Source organism: Anomalospiza imberbis, chromosome 11 (assembly GCF_031753505.1).
Source record: "Anomalospiza imberbis isolate Cuckoo-Finch-1a 21T00152 chromosome 11, ASM3175350v1, whole genome shotgun sequence".
Lineage (NCBI taxonomy): Eukaryota > Metazoa > Chordata > Aves > Passeriformes > Viduidae > Anomalospiza > Anomalospiza imberbis.
In genome coordinates, this window is record NC_089691.1 from 14,553,771 (window position 1) to 14,566,286 (window position 12,516).

General features: G+C 43.4%; 1 long non-coding RNA gene across 6 annotated transcripts in view; it reads left to right on the forward strand.

Moving 5' to 3' along the window:
- The window catches only part of LOC137480797 (uncharacterized), a 149,149-nt gene that overhangs the window by 71,495 nt on the left and 65,138 nt on the right, over positions 1-12,516 (forward strand). Inside the window, exon 3 of one of the 6 annotated variants that reach the window (XR_011003081.1) lies at positions 9,743-10,036. The exons of the other annotated variants lie outside the window; for them this stretch is intronic. This is a non-coding gene — a long non-coding RNA (uncharacterized lncRNA). Of the gene's footprint in view, positions 1-9,742; positions 10,037-12,516 lie in introns of those variants that run through there. 6 annotated transcript variants of the gene reach the window in all.

The window sequence follows — 12,516 nt, forward strand, 5'->3', positions numbered from 1 at the left end:
GTGCTCAGGAGGTATCTGAGGCTTCTTGTGTCCTGCCAAGACACTGGAGGCACTGGAGAATTTTAGAAACCCTAAAACACTGGTGTCATCGCAATTCATTTGAGACAGCCTAGAAAAGGCAGTGCTGAGGACACGAAGAAAGTGGAGCACCTGGGACAATCCCAAAGGGACCTGCACTGACCAGCAATTCTGTGACCAGTTTGACAGCAAGGAAACATATGGTCTGTGATGCTGAGAGGCTTTTTATTATCTAATTATCAGCTGCTTATTTATCAGCTGTGTTTGGGGAAGGGCAGATCACACCCCATTCACCTATGGGAAACATTTAATTGTTATAAACAGCCCTGTCTTCAGCTCTTGCTGGGTCAGGAGGGGTCCTATTCAGAGTATTATCAGTTTCATTTAGTTGTTTAAAAGGGGACCTAAGCTCTTCTAACAGCATGGGTCATCCCTATTCAAACAGCACCTCTTTGACTTGCTACTCCTTTTTTAACTCTCTCCCTGCAGGGCTTCCTTTTTCTTGGAGTCTTTTCTCCTAGTTTGCTTTTTCCAGGGCTTGCTTTTTATATGTGGGAGAGCAGCCTAGCAGATGTTGTTTTATAACTGGCTGTGGTCTGTCTCTTCAGCTGGTGAGTACTGCTGAGCTTCATTCTTACTGTGACAGGGAGCAAATGCAAGCTTTGAGCAGTTGCTTTTGCTTGGAAAATAGAGAATACCGTGTTACTTTTACAAGCATAAGAGCACTTCAGTGTTCCTCTATAATCCCCTCATCTTGCAGCCTGTCTTCTGTGTACAAAGACTGCATGTTCCTTACCAGAGTGGGTGACCTCAGACCTGTGTGTCTGCTTCTGATAATGTACCTTCACTTTGCTTGCTTAGTGTGAATTACCAGGGAATAATTGCCCTGGTGATTGCTTGGCGGTGAAAGTGCCTGTTGTTGCAGGACTCCTTTAGCAAACTCTGACAGCACCAGAGCTGCAGTGCAGATCATTCCACAGCCACTGAATTTCTCCCTGCACGTGCAATGCGTGAACGCTCTGTGTTCTGCATTGCTCTGGTCTGTTAAAACAGCTGCAGATGCGTGCTCTGCCTTTGTGCATCTCTCCAAGTCCATTCTTTCCATGCATTCATTCACAGAGAGGCTTCTCAAAGTGCTGGATGTTAGACTCACAGGTCAGGCCATATGTCCCAGACAGCTGCTTCATGCTCACCTTACAAAGGTCACAGTAGTTCTGAGCACTTCTGAACAACTTAATCAGTGTACACATGAGCCTGTGTGGGAAGCATTTTGCATTTAATTGATGAGCAGGTTCTGCAAGTCACACGTGGCTCTTACTGTTATTTCTTTGTAAGTTAATTTTCTTTGTTTAAAAAATGATTTTAAATTTCAGGTTCCTGGAAATGTTTGTTTGCAGTAATTTCCCTCAAATACATATTGTCCTAGCCCCAGTTGTATTTCTTTTGTTCAGAAACATTGCTCAAAGTGAGGACGTGAACACGGAGATGGAGCAGGGCCGCACAGAGAGATGGCTGAGGCTAACAGAGGGTCCCAGTATATGGTCACAGGTAATGCACCAGAACAGGTCAAATTAGGCCTCCTTCTCTGTGTTTAAACACAACTTGCAATATTTCCCCAATATTTTAAGGCATTATTAGCACTTGCTGTAGAAAGTATTAAACAAGCGCTCTCCATTTATCCACATTAATGATTCAGTGCAAACTCCTGCCTTCCCATTAATATCCACTAACCTCATTCAGTGATAAAACTTGATTTAATCTCTAAATTACCTCAGCACAAAATTTCTTGGAGCAGCAATGCCTAATAGTTGAGGGCTACGTGAGCTGTTGTGATAGCCAAATAACAACAGTGGCAGCATCTTTTTTGAGACTCGGCGGAAAAAAGAATCAATCCAGAACATAAAGAGAGACACAAATAAATTGCTAAATGGTATAATCCAATGATACCATACATCTCAGAAATGAGTGCCTCAAAAATCAATAAAAACTGAAAAGGGAAGAATTGTGGTTGTCTAGATGCAGGTACATCAAAGAAGTTGCAGCTGAAGGTGCCAGCAAGGCAAGTGCCAGGCTCTGGGAATGGTGAGGGAGATTGGCTCTGGAAAAAAGGGGACACACTGCCAGGGCATAGTACAGCAAGGAAAAGGTGATACTATCTGCACTGGAGGGGGTTGTGGGTAGAACAGGAGAGGGAATTAAGTTCTCTGGGATTTGAGGGGCACCACTGGAGCACTGCTTTTGTATTTTGATGGCTTTCCTCCACTTGGACGCAGAGGAGGCCTGGGCTCTTGTCGGGGCTTTGCTTGGATGGGAGGGTTAGGTTGGGTTTGAGGCATCTCTAAGTACAAAAATTCATGTTGCTGTGCCTTGGCTCCATTCTGTGGATCCTTTGCCTCCAGAGATACTCCCTGGACACTGCTTCCACATGCCTGTGCTGGAGCTGGCGTGGGGCTGGCACTTGGTGTGAGCTTTAGATGACGTAGATGATGCTGGAGGTCGCTGCTTTATGGGCTTGTTGTGAAGAGCCTGACTTTCCTGCCTTGCACAATGCACTGACCCAGCTCCCCAAGGACAAGGTAATAGAATGTGCATTTTGTTTTTCTCCCTTGACTGCTCTTCCCTGGACTTGTGGGCTGGTGGGTGAAGGTTCTGGTGCTGTGACTGCTGAGTGGTGGGCGCCAGCGATCCATCAGACTTTAAATTTGTTCTGGTTGTGCATTTTTTGAAAAGCACCTTTAAATTCCCAGTCATTCTACAGAGCAGGAGCAGATCCAAGCTGCTCTGCTTGCTAGCTCAGATCTGCTTTCTACCCTGCATGCTCCTCTTATTGCTCCCTTTGGAGTCTGCTGGCTGCAGATCAAGCATGGCCTGTCCTCTTGGTCTGCAGCAGCCTGCTGTCTCCAAAGGTTTGTGAGAACAGTCGGGCCCTTGCCTCACTCTGGTAGCCATTGCTCTGTGTGTCCTGTTAGAGCTGCATGTATTTTAAAAGAATCATTTAAAAAAAAAAAAAAAAAAAAAAAAAAAAAAAAAAAAAAAAAAGACGAAAACAAAGAAAAAGGCAGAAATAAGCAGAAAAAGAGAGGCAAGGTAGACACACGACAGTCATTGGCAAGGGAAGGAAGAACCAAATAATCCAGGGAGTGACTTCAACAGTCTGAGCCCAGTGATCCTGCTGAATTGAGTCTGCTGTCTCCCAAATGGCATAATTTAAAATCATTTGCTGCAGTTTTAGGCAAGAATTATTAAATGAATATTAATCAGTCATTAAATTCTGTGAAACTGCTTCTTCATTCTGGGCTGAATGAGGCCATTTAGCTGAGGAGTATTCAGCATGTTAATGTCTCTGAGCAGGTTCCTTCCCCCAGAGCCAGTGCCGCTCTCAGCCCCGCTAACGGGGGCAGTTTCTTGCACCAGGTGGGTGCCTCTGGGGCTGGGCACTGGCTGTTTTCTCAATTCCTACAAGCAATGAATGACTGAATGAAACATCAGCCTTGTCTGAACTCCAAGTCTGTTCCTACCTGTACTGAAGCCAGTACATTCCCTTCTAATTAGGAAGGTTTGATTGAAATATTTTCCTTCTTCCCTTTCTGTATACCCCAATCCAGTGTATAACTCACCTTCCTCCTGGTGCATTCAGGTCCCAGTCCTGATTCCTGTGTCAGGAGAAAAATCTTTCCCAGCTACTGAGGGGAAAACTGCAGATATCTTAGTGGTGGCTGTATTTTTGCTGCCAAGACCCCAAAGCCATTGATCAAGAAGGAGCTGATGTTAACGGTGGTTTGGAAAATAAACCCTTTAGAAGAAGAACATTTCTCTGGCTTGACCTATGCCCCCTGCATTTGATCCACCCAGCACCATGTCTGCTCTCTCCTTTTGTAGAAGGCAGGAGGTCACATGTGAGTGGCACAGGGTGGGTAGTGCTGGCTGTGACCCCACATCAACTGAATGCCCACCTGAAGACCTGTGACTTTTCCCTTTGCAACTTCTGTTGTTTTCTTGGCTCTGGAGAAACACGAGAGGCCTGAGCTATTTAGAGGACAGCGCTGACTGAATGGTGACAACCAAATTCATCACCTTTCCAGAGTTGCTGAAATCCTCTAATTCTTATTTTTATATGCATAGCATCTCCTTTTCCCATATATGACACCAAAGTTGGGCAAAAAGGGAAACCTTGGATGAATTCTTCCAACCTTCATTCTCTCTCCTTGCTCTGGCAATTGTGGGTAAACAGTAAATACTAGTTAAAATGCAGCGAGGTGTGCAGATGTAGAACAAGCTGTGGAAGAGCCTGATTGGACAGATCATTACAGAACTCACCCAGTGCTCACTGGTTATCTTAGAAGCTGTCTGTTGGTGGTATTGGCTTGTTTTTTTTCTTGCTCTTTTATAATAAGCAGGAGAAGGAACAAGGCTCAGAACCTTCTAGCATATGTGTGCATGTGAATTTTATGGAAGTGTAGAGTGGTGAGTTTTCACTAGCCTAATATTCCTGGCTCTCCAGGAATCTCCAAGTGTTTTGCATGGAGAACTGTTGCCCTTGTAATTGTCTGCAGGTTATAAAAAGTAGACTGTTTATAGTATTTTTTTAAACTAAAGAAGTGTCTTTTTGGTATGTGTCACTGAGGGTTTTTTTTTCTTACCAGCCCTTGTTTTTAATGATACATAAGTGAATAAACCAGAAGGAAATCACTGAGCCCATGCAGGCAAAAATATTAACACATTCTCTTGCTCTCATATCTAAAAAATAATGAATAATTAAATCTTGAAGTCACATTGACATTACCAATTGGGTTTGGAATCAGCTTGGACCTAAGAAGCTATAGAAAGCCTGCCAAGTGACAAACGACTACTGATGGTGGTGTAAGAAATTGGAAACATCTATTAAACAGGTGCGGATTTCTATTTCCTAAAAGTTATTGGTTGGAGCAGTGCTTCCACTGCCTGGCACCTACTTCAGGGGCAATGGCTACAGGCAAAACCTACTTGACGGGAAACATCACAATCAAAGAAGCACCATGGTTTTTTGCTCCCCTTTTTTTGACCTTTATTTGGTTGCAGCAGCAGAAGGAATCGGCACAGCATCAATTCATCTTCTGGGTGGGGAAAGGGATACAGGTACCAGCTTTGAATGTGTGCTGAAGTTTGTGACAATGCTCAGCTTACTTCAGCTTGCACCAAGTGCTGCACAGGGCACTTACCAACCCTGTGGTCAGTACCTGGGCAAAGCAGACATTGTTTTTGTATTGTGATTTCCAGCCAAGAACAAGGAAGGGCTTATTTCCAATTTAGTCCTTGTTCTTGCCAAATTGCTGAGTACTAACATCTCTTAGGGGCTTTACTGAAGCTCAGCCTCTGATACAGGGGTGCCTCATTCATTGGAAGGGGTGCTCCAAGCCAAGGGAGGACTGTCATGTCTGTGTCTCTCATGCAGATGAGGTGGAGTTTTTACATGGCTTGAGTGTGCCTGTACTCTGGTGTGGTTTTTGCCTGGTGCTTGGTGCTGTTCAGTGCCATTGTGTGCTCTTCCCTGGGGCCCTTCAGCTGCGGGAGTGTCCCATGAGCAGGTTCAAGGACAGGTGGCCTCAGTGCCTGCCAGGCAGTTATCTCTGCATGGCTGTTGTGCTCCGTGGTGTAGTTTTAGGAAAATCAGCTGGAATCCTTCTGCTGGGTGAAGTGTTTGCATGAGATTCTGTGCATCACTTAAATCAGCAAAGTAGAACCACACTGGGGCTGGATCTGATGGAGGGTGACTTCATTGATGTGCTTGCCATGCTGCATCCCCTGGGATGGCCTGCCCACGTGTTAGCTCCTCCAGTGGGCTCATGAAATGTGCTGCTCTGCTGGCTGCAGCTATTATGGCCTCCTCATGGCAGCCAACAGCTCTTCATGTGAGATAGTCTAGCCTGACCTTCTCTTTTTGGAAGCTGATTGCCAGGTTAGTTGCCCTTTTCTGCCCATTTGAGAGGGTGATGTGAGAAATGAGAACTGACAGTGCATTTTAAGTGCAAGCCCTGACAGAAATTGGGTATTCACACATCTTTGTGGAACAGTTCCAGCTCAGAGCAGAAAGAGGAGCTCTGCTGTAATACTGACCTGGCTGTTGGGCTCTGCTTCTCAGAGGGAAATATACTGCACCAGAAAGTTAAGTCAGCAAAGCTTCTTATGACCCAAATTCTAAAGGGAAAACCTGAGGCAAATGATTGCTGGGAAAAGAGGTTCATCAAAGGCAGAGAAATACAATATTCTCTATAAGAAAGTCTATGTAAAATATAAAAGAGGAAACATTTTGCTGATTCTGATCCCTGGGCAGTGGAGCATTAGCTGCCAGGCTCCAGCTCATGAGCTCCTGCTGTGCTAGAAGAATGTTCCCTTGAGTAAAGCAATAAATGATCCCTTTTCAGAGGAGAGTGCTGTCTGGCCATATTCTGCTGGATCCTGGAACCCAGGTGCTGAAGCATGCTGAAAGGCATTAAAAATACATTAAATATGCTCCTTTACTCTTTTTCTCCATATAACTCCAATGGCTGTTGCAGAGATGCTATGTGATACTAAATGCACTAAGAAATAGGGGAGGGTACCTGTGTGTAACTTCTTTTTTTCTTCTGGAATTTCAAATTGACTCCAGTTTCAAAATGGATTGACTTGGAAAATATATGAGCAATACCCTCATAACTTATGAGCACAGGGTATAATATGTGCTCATAAGGTTTTAGGAAACATCTCTTGCTGTAAGGTCTTTGCTGAAGGCTGCTAGAACTCTTTTTTCACTGATCTAGATATGATTTCATTTGTTTTCTCCCCTGACCTCTCCTGGCTGGCAATCCAATAATTGATGACTGTTTTCCTTTCATTTTCACTGAGCTGGTTTGGCCTGGAGTGGAATGAATTTTCTTCACAGTAGCTAGTATGGGTTTGTGCTTTGGATCAGTGCTGGGAACTCAGGGATGGTTTTGTCACTGCTGGGCAGACCCTACACTGAGCTGAGGCCTTTTCTGCCCCTCACCCACCTGTGAGGAGGCTGAGGAGGGAGTGGCTGGGGTTAAACCTGACAAGCCCCAAGGCAGCATCAGACATGATAAGGTCCTGCTGGTTGGTTGCATCCTATTTAAGCTGTTTAAGTGCCATGTGTTTTTGTGCTCGTCCCAATGGCATTTTTCCCATCTGGTCCAACCTGTGACTTCAGATTTTTCTTCTTGCCCTTTTGCTGTGCTTGAGGACAGAAACAGGTGAATTATGGACTATGAGCTGTAGATACACTCAGTTGTGGGGAAATTTGAAGACATTAACATTCTTTTCATGAACATCCCCCCCCCCCCTTTAAATGAAAGCCAGTTTTTTTTCCCTAAAATATTTTTCTTTTTGGTGAAGCAATGTTGCTCAGAGAAATTGGACTTTTCTTATGTAAAACTTCTTGGTTAATGCCACCCATTGTGTTTGTGCAGTATTTGTGACTGACCACTGTGTTTTCTGAGGACATTCTCTTGAACTCCTTTATCACCTTTGCTTATGCTGCACTAAGACACACAGGAGGGTGAAGGGCAGAAGCATTTATCAGGTTTTTCTTTATAACTTTGCAAGATTTATTGATTTAATACAAAAATAGGTTCTGATCATTATCTTTCTAAAGAAATTGAATTTGTTTTATTCCAGCTTGGGAATATGGTTTAAATTTACTTGTCTTTCTCATATCATACACTGTGTGTCTTCTGGTGCATGCTTTCAAGTTTTAAATTTTGATTTATTGTAATTTATTACCTAGAAGGTGTTCTTAAATTACTGCTTCAATAATATAATCTACTAAAAACTCTGTGGTTTTATCACATCATACCTGTATTTGACAGCAAATTGATCTGACAGTATTATTACATGTTTTTGACAGGCTTATTTGAGATCCTTAAATCCCAGTTCCCTCTTTGTTTCATTGCCGTAACATCACTGGCATAGCCTTGTGATCAATTATCCACTTAGGAAGACCCAAACGTCTGCCAGTTTGGTTTCTAGAGAGGTATTCACTTAAACATCTGTTAAATATGTTCATTTTTTCACAGTTTAAAGGAAGATTTCCTGCCCTGTTCTTGCTGGTGAGTGTCACAGCAATGGTCTGACAAGCTTTTCCTGGGACTCACTCTGGGCAGGTCTGATGGCAGTGGGAACCCTGCAAGGGACACAGAGATCTCTCCTCATGGCAGAATATTACTTTTTTAAAATGGAAACTGCAGAAATGGCCACTACTCTGGCTTCTGGAGAAAGCAGCACAGGTTTGCTTGCATTTAGTTCTGATTATACTCAGTCTGGGAGAAGGACGTGGTCATCCTTGCAAACTGGGCACCATGGTGTGGCCAATGTCCCTGGAGGTGATGCCTGGAGAGGCTACCTAGAGCAGAGGCTAGACAGAGTCAGAGAATAAAGTGGGTATTATTAAAGGCCTTCAACAGATACACCTTGGGCAGTGCAAAGCCTTGCAGAGGCTGCACCCAAGATGGACAATGGTCATGAGTTTTTCAGACAGATATAAGTTTGGGCTATTTGCATATCAGGGGTTAATTCTCCAATTACAGCTTCAGGTAATGAAGTCATTCTCCCGGTTTGCTCCCTCCCAATTCACTTTTTTTAATACTGTTCAGGGCCTGAGGCAGAGGGTGTCCTTGGTTCTCAGGGCCAGAAGGATGGTTTTGTCTGGCCAAAATGTGAAGAGAGCCTACTAACACTGTATGGAGTTCAGAGTTATACACTAGTGCAGTACAGGAGCTGAAAAATATAGAAATTAAATATTTAAGGCATCAGAGGAAGGGGGTGCATTTTGTGGCAGTGAGATCTGTGTCTTAGGAATGAGGAGCCCCTGCAGCCACCTGCCGGGGTGCCCATGCCATGTTACCTGCCTGGCCAGGCTGGGGCTTGGTCTCTCCCTGCCTCTTGAGCTGCTGCCTGTCTACCTTCTGCCCAGCACTCACTGGGGCAGGAGCTTGGATTAAAACTGAAACATCTGGGATGCCTGTTCTGGTGAAGCACAGGTGTGGCTTCAGAGCCAAGCTCTGCCCTCTTGCAGTCAGTGTTACACCAGGCTGCAGCTCCTTGTGGTGTTGTCTCTCCACATGGATTACACAGGCAGGACTTTGTTGGCAAGGATGTGCTCATTGTTATTAATAATTCATTTTTAGGGCATGAAAAATGTAAATTTTTCACAAATAGCTATCCTACAAAAGGGATAATAAGCTATTTTATCACTGCTAGGTAGTCTCAGGGGCTATATAGCTATTTTGATAGTTGAACTTTTCTCCTGGTGTTTTTGCCTATGTCATTAATTTGCACAGATAGCTTGTGTAGAGGGTTATGCTCTTGTTCATGATGCTCACATTGCTGGATCATTATTATACACTTTTAATGTAATAAGGAAAAATCTTTCAGCCATAAAAGAAGAAAATCTTATGAAGTGAGTTGCCTTCCAGTGAGAAACATGCTGTTGGCAACATATTTAATGTAGCACCTAGAGAGTTTGATAATCGCTATGTGTCTGTGATATTAGCATTCACATTGCTTATGGCATTTGGATCAACAACTAAACTAAACTAAAAGTTTAAAAACTTAGAGTTTTACTTTAAACAATCAAATTGGGACCCTCTTGTTATGTTGCAGCATTCTCTGAGGTTTTTGAGCTCCATGTTGCCCTTTCAGCTCCTGAAGCAGCTTGTGTGACATGTATTTGGATTCATACCCCACAGATAAGCCTGGCAAATGGCCAGGTGGATTAACAAATGGAGGAGCAAAGCCTCCAGAGGAGGAGTGCAACCAGTGTATTCTGTAAAGAGGGGAGTGTTGTTTTTACAAACATGGGTGCTTCTCTACTGATGCAATGTTAGCACAGCCCATGGCTGTGAAGCCATCTAGAGATCAACTATATCCAGGGTAAGCTGCTTTAAATAAAATGAGGATTTGACCCAAGAAACATGGCATGTTTTTTACCAGCACTACTGTGCTGAATTAGGTTGGATTAGTCAGTATTCCTCCTAGGAGCTAGTATGGAGTTAGGTTTTAGATTTGTGCTAGAAAGAGTGTTGGTAATTTGGGGGTGTTTGCTGGGCAGTGCTTATACAGAGTCAAGACCTTTGCTGTTCCTCATTCCCTGGGGATGGATGAACACCTGCCTGACCACAGGAAGTGGGTAATGAATGCCTGGTTTTGCTTTGCTCTTGTGAAGCTTTTGTTTGACCCATTAAACTGTCTTTATTTCAACACAAGAATTTTCTTTCACCCTTCTGATTCTCTCCCTGTCCCACTAAGGAGGAGAGAGTGAGCAGCTGTGTGGGGCTGAGCTCCTGCCTGGTGTTAAACCATGATACCTGTTAAAGTGGAAGATGAAACATGTTTTCTTTTAGTTTGAAGCTACAGTCCAGCTTCAGATCCTTAAGGGTCCTTCCATCAGATTGCATTTGCCTGCAGAGCCTGACTTGAAGGTTCATGTGAAGAGAGTGGTGAGCCCCACACACCCAACAACTTGGTATAATGACATGCGACTTCAGCTTGTGCTTCTCTTTAGGGGATGACTAATGAGTCTTTGTCTCATAGAAGACATTAAAATACAATTACATTATGTTAGATCAGCTCTCACAACTGCTAAATTACAGAGTGGTAGGCAGTGGGTTTTCTGCAGTGCATTCCAGTCAAACTCCTCCTGACACAAATGTATGTGATAATTCACTGTGTGGACAGAAATGTATTCACTATTGTATTTTACAAGGAAGATTTTTCTTATGTTTTTACAGGTTTTTCTAGCTCTGGTAAGGTCTCTAATGAAATTCCAGTCTGGTAGTTGACTCATTAAACTTTCTCTCAATCCATCACTGTAAAACTGATTATCAAGATGTTGTCTTTTGGTGTTATCAATCTTGAGTGACTTTTTTGGAGATTGATGCATATCCGTTCTTATGACTGGCTCAGATGATATCTGCTATTTATCTTGATCTCCTTTTATTTAGTGTTTTAACTTAGAAGGTTATACTGCCTTTTTTGATTGAATTTTAATGATGAGGTCTTGACTACAAGACAGACCTTCCACAGCTTTCAGGCACATTTTACAAAATAGTGTCCTCAGGCTTTCCTTGCTGACACGTTTCCAGATTGTCTTTTTCATGCAATCCCAAATGGGGTTTGCTCCACTCTGTGTGTGCTTCTGCTCAGGTGGATGTGCTGTAGTAGTACAGGCAGCTTTAAAGAAAATTTGGGATATGGGGAATTGCTCCACAGTAAAAAACAATTATTTGCCAGCTTCCCTGTGGCTGTTAATGGGTCTGCAAGGGGCAAATTCAAGTTAAAAGGAAAGTATGGTTCTGTCAGCAATATAATTGTAAATAGACCAGCATGTCAGTGAAATGCCAGGTCAGCTGTGGCCAGTAAAGTCATGCTCTGGTTAAGCATAGACAAAACCAAGCAAAGAAAAATGAGGAGAAAGAGAATAAGGGAGGAAAAAAAGGCTTTGGAATGGTATAGGCAGCAGCATCAGACTCCAGTGATGGGATAGTTTAGGGCACAGCTGAAGCCAGACCAGCTGGGGAATGCTTTTTAGGATGGTCTCTGAAAACCTGTTGAGGGGCAAGACAGAAAACTTGGCATTAAGGGATGGAAGTGGCTCATCCCTTGGTGTGTTCTTGACCATATGTATCTGACCTGTTACACATCCCTTTCAAGTCCATTCATTTTTAGGACTGATACCTGTTGTATTTGAAAGGACTGTAATATAGCCTCTGTGTTACAGGACTTATGGACAGTTTTGTAATTAGAATAATTAAAACTTTAAATTGCACCTTGGGTAGCTTTTGTTAAGGATGGTGGTGTGGATTCCTGTCCTGGAATAAGTCTGCCAGTCTCTTTCGGGAGAAACCTACTGATGCAATCCTGGTGGCTGCCTGGTTCCTGCTAGTATGGGGTCAGACAGCTGCCTTCAGTGCAGGGGAGCTGTGTCTAGGATACAGCAATCGTGGGAGGTGATATTTTTGTGTGCATCATTTATTCTCTTGCTAGGGTTTCTTTTTCATCCCTAGGGAGTCAAACTGTTTCATGGAGGGCTTGGGAAGTGGTCACTTCTTGTTTGTGCTATAGGGCACCATAAGGGTTGTATCTTCATAAATGGACTCTTCCACATTCATTCAGGCTCATTGCAGAGCTCTTACAATGAGCAGAAAGTGAGGTGTGTTTAGGTCAGTAATCGACAAGCACTTGAAGCATGTGCCCATATTTGCCCTCCACTGGAGACAGTTACTCGTGCAGTCATTTGCTGTTTGCTTTCTTGGTGCTGTATTCAGAGCTTCTGCCTGTTCCCAGCTGTACTTCATACCCAACGGGGACTGTAAATCAGATGGTACATGTTAATGCAGTATAATAGATTTCTGGTGAAGAAAGAGCTTTCTTCTCTGTGCCTCCTTGGTGGAATTATTTGCATTTTTTTCACTGTGTCTGCATGTGCGCCAGTAGTTCTGGAGATTAACCTTAATCTCTGATTGAAAG